Source organism: Hyperoodon ampullatus (genome assembly GCF_949752795.1).
Source record: "Hyperoodon ampullatus genome assembly, chromosome: 1".
Classification (NCBI taxonomy): Eukaryota; Metazoa; Chordata; class Mammalia; order Artiodactyla; family Ziphiidae; genus Hyperoodon; species Hyperoodon ampullatus.
Genome location: NC_136914.1, coordinates 129,062,073 through 129,066,536, shown reverse-complemented (window position 1 = coordinate 129,066,536; position 4,464 = coordinate 129,062,073). Strand labels below are relative to the sequence as shown.

At 39.9% G+C, this 4,464-nt stretch overlaps 1 pseudogene across 1 annotated transcript; it reads left to right on the top strand.

Moving 5' to 3' along the window:
• The first annotated feature begins 266 nt into the window (after nt 1–266).
• LOC307056582 (non-histone chromosomal protein HMG-17-like) lies at nt 267–539 on the top strand (annotated as a pseudogene). Its single transcript has one exon. The product of its transcript is annotated as a non-histone chromosomal protein HMG-17-like (transcript).
• Nucleotides 540–4,464: the final 3,925 nt, after the last annotated feature.

Genomic DNA, 4,464 nt, shown 5'->3' with positions numbered 1-4,464 from the left:
TGCCAAATCCAAACCTTTCCCCTTCCTTCCAAAATCCTAGTTCCCTTGAGATGCATACCATTACACTACTGCCTGAACCTACCCAGGCTGATTGCCTGCTAAAACCAAAATATCAACATTCTCAATAGAATTTAAACAATACACAGAGTTTCAAAACAGAACAGTTGGAGCAGTGTGAAGAAGAGGTGAGAGCGACCCCTGGACCGGCCAAAGCCACGCCACTGCGTCCCCGTGTCCAGCGCCCATGTCCCGCCACCGTCGCCACCATGCCCAAGAGAAAGGCTGAAGGGGATGCGAAAGGAGATAAAACCAAGGTGAAGGACGAACCACAGAGAAGATCTGCAAGGTAATCTGCTAAACCTGCTCCTCCAAAGCCAGAGCCCAAGCCTAAAAAGGCCCCTGCAAAGAAGGTAGAGAAGGTACCCAAAGGGAAAAAGGGGAAAGCTGCTACAGGCGAGGATGGGAATAACCCTGCAGAAAATGGAGGTGCCAAAACAGACCAGGCACAGAAAGCTGAGGGTGCAGGAGATGCCAAGTGAAGTGTGTGCCTTCTTGATAACTGTGTGCTTCTGCTGACTGAACAGTTTGAAGTACTGTTTTCTATCAAGTCTTCTAAAAATGCAGAATTTTGTTTTACTTTTTTTTTTAAGCTATGTTGTTAGCATACAGAAAACTTCATTATTGTTTTTTTGGGGAAGAGCACATGTCACTAATAGATTGTCTCTGAAGCTGGATTGACATGGGATAAAGAACACCTTTCCCGTCTGGTTTTGAGAGACTTCCTCTTGGTTCCCAGGAAGGAGGGGTTCCTTGATGTTGACACACAGTAGCCACCTTGGCACAAACACCTCGTGGTGTGGAAAAACTAGATTTAGTTTTTATGTCCTCTTCTCCCTCACCACCTTCAGCCTAGACTTGAGTCCCTTAAACCCAGAGACCTGTTGGAACCTGACACCTCAAAATTGGTTACCAGTATGTCAGGCAATCTGGACTTTCCAGTGTGACCACTGAGATGGCATCCCTCAAAAGAGCAGCGGTTCCTTTTTTAGGTTGTGGACCTTCAGATTGATATTTCTGCCATTTTCATTTCCATTTCCTGAAAGTCAGGGTCAGCTTGTGAAAAGTTGTAAAACAACATGCTAAATGTGAAATGTCAACCCTCACTCTAAACTTTCCCTGTTCAGAGCATCACAGGAAGACTTCATTGGGTTTTATAGTGGCTTTCAGATTTTGGTAGTCCACTGAAAAAGGGAGTTTGAAAGTTGTTGTATACTGTTAACGATTGTCTGCCCATGTCCTGCCTGAAATACCATGATTGCTTATGAAAAGTATCTTTAATAAAGCTGGATACAGTTAAAAAAAACCAAACAAAACAGAACAGTCAAAATATCCAGGATACAATCAAAATTACTAAGCATACAAAGAACCAGGAAAAATCTCAATTCACATGGGAAAAAGAGATGTCAATGCTGAGAGAACACAGATAGTGGAGTTATCCGACAAAGGCTTTGAAGCAGCTATTGGTTGAGAGACAATTCTCCATGGATCTCTTGTATTTCTGTATGTCTTTTGGGCAAGGGCATTAACAGCTTTTTTCCTGGACTATCTTTTCAGGGATTTTTGTATAGCAAACATCCTTGGAAGACAGAGATAATGTCTTCCTCTGGGGCCAAGGGCAGATTTGTTTGCTGTCTAGAATAAAAAAGATAATGTCTCTCTCCAGGGCACAGTTGGATAGGTTTGCTAGTCCCTCATTACAAATTGGAGTTTCCCATAAAGTTCCTGTCCTATAATGAAACTCACTGCATGTGCAGGTATCACCTGGTCCTCCTGGCATTACTTGGTGGGACCTGGGGCTCAGGAAACTGGCATAAATACTGATATTCTACTTCCTGCTACTGCTCTAGGTAATAAATTGTCCTTTGTCTCTGACCCAGGAGACTCACAACTTCTGCCACTATCCATTAAACTGTGGCAGCCTAACTTGTTAACTTGCAAGTAAGGTAAAATCCCAGGCCCTTCAAAGTTCTCAACGCTATTATAAAAATTCTCTTAACAAGCAATCAAAAGCACTTTTTAAAATTAGTTTCTGCTTTATAACAAAGTGAATCAGTTATACATATACATCTGTTCCCATATCCCTTCCCTCTTGTGTCTCCCTCCCTCCCACCCTCCCTATCCCACCCCTCCAGGCGGTCACAAAGCACTGAGCTGATCTCCCTGTGCTATGCGGCTGCTTCCCACTAGCTATCTACCTGAGGTTTGGTAGTGTATATATGTCCATGCTTCTCTCTCGCTTTGTCACAGCTTACCCTTCCCCCTCCCCATATCCTCAAAAGCACTTTTGAGGGGGCTTCCCTGCTGGTGCAGTGGTTGAGAATCCGCCTGCCAATGCAGGGGACACGGGTTCGAGCCCTGGTCCGGGAAGATCCCACATGCCGCAGGGCCACTAAGCCCGTGCGCCACAACTACTGATCCTGTACTCTAGAGCTCACGTGCTACAACTACTGAAGCCCGTGTGCCTGGAACCCGTGCTCTGCAACAAAAGAAGCCACCGCAATGAGAAGCCTGCGCACGACAACGAAGAGTAGCCCCTGCTCACCGCAACTAAAGAAAACCCACGTGCAGCAACGAAGACCCAACGCAGCCAAAAATAAATAAATAAAATAAATAATTTAAAAAAAAAAAAAAAAAGCACTTTTGAAACCAATGGAAAAATATAAAGTATCAGCAAAGAAATAGAAAATATAAAGAAGAAACATATGTTTAGTTTGGAATTGAAAAATATAGTAGCCAAAATTATAAAAATTCATTGGATGGTCTCAGTAGCAGAGAAGATGACAGAGAAAAGTATCAGTGAAATTGAAAGATCAATACAAATTATCCAACCTGAACAACAGAGAAAAAAATTGGATAAACAATGAATAGAATCTCAGGGACTTGCGGGATAATAACAAAAGGTGTTGAAAATTTTTTGAATAAATAATGAATGAAAAGTCTCAAGTTTGGCAAAAGACACAAACCTACAGATTCAAGAAGCTCAACAAAGTCCAAAAATAATGAACATAAAGAAGTCTGTGCCCAGACACATCATCATCAAAATGCTGAAAAATAAAGACAAAAAATCTTGAAAGCAGCCAGAGAAATGCAATATATTACCTACAGAATAACAATAATTTGAGTTACCATGCAGTCTGGAAGGAAGGGACACAACATTTTTAAAGTGCTGAAGGAAAAAAATGGTCAACACGTAATAGTATATGCAGTAAAAATATCTTTCAGAAATTAAGGTGAAATAATGGCATTCTCAGATGAAGAAAAAATAAAAGAACTCACTGCCAGCAGGTCTGTTCTAAAAGAATTGCTAAAAGAAATTCTTTAGACAGAAGAGAAATGATACTAGAAGGAAACTGGAACATCAGGAATGAAGAAAGAGCGCCAGAAATGGTAAATACCTGTATAAATATGGTAGACTATTCTCCTCTTGAATTCATAAAATGTTTGACGTTAAAGGCAAAAATTACAACATTGTCTGAGGGGGGTTTTGACACATGTAGATGTAATTGATGACAACTAGAACATAAAGGGGAGAGGATAAATGGGCCTATGTTGTGGTAAGGGTTCTATATTTCACTCGAAATGGGGGAAAAATTGATTCTAAGCAGATTTAAAAAGTTTAAATATTTGCATTCCTTGGACCTTGTTTTTGCCTCTAGGACTTTGCAGTTGCTTTTCCCTATGCCTGAAAAGCCATTTCCCCATATATACTGTCAGCCCTCCCTATCTGAGGGTTCTGCAACCATGGAGTCAACCAATCTCAGATGGAAAATATTTGGGAAAAAATTTCCAGAAATTTCCAAAAAGCAGAACTTGAATTTGTCATGTGCTAGCAACTATTTACATAGGATTTACATTGTATTAGGTATTATACATAATCTGGAGATGATTTAAAGTATATGGGAGGATGTGTGTAGGTTATATGCAAATACTACCCCATTTTATATAAGGTCCCTGAGCATTTATGGATTTTGGTATCCTCAGGAGTCCTGGAACCAATTCCCAGAGGAACTGAGTGTTTTATACATGGCATCTAGCTAGGTTTTTCTTTTTATTTCAATTTCTATGTTTTAACTGGTAGTTTTAATACATATATATTTATTTTGATTTTTGATGTAATTGAACTTATTTCAACATCATTTTTGTTTATGTTTACCTTGCTTTTTCTGAGCCACTTTTTCACCCTTTTGGAGGTATTTTTTTAAAAATTAACTTTTGTTCAGAGTTTTAAAATTCCATTTTCTCCCTTTATTTGGAATTCGTACACTATATTTGTACTTTCTAGAAGTTTTCTTGTACCTCTAACTTAACAAAATGTAAACAGTATATTAACCCGTCTTCTAAACAAAATGACTCCTCCTCCTCTCAATGCCTACATGCTAGTGTTATTCAAGGTATTAGTTCTGT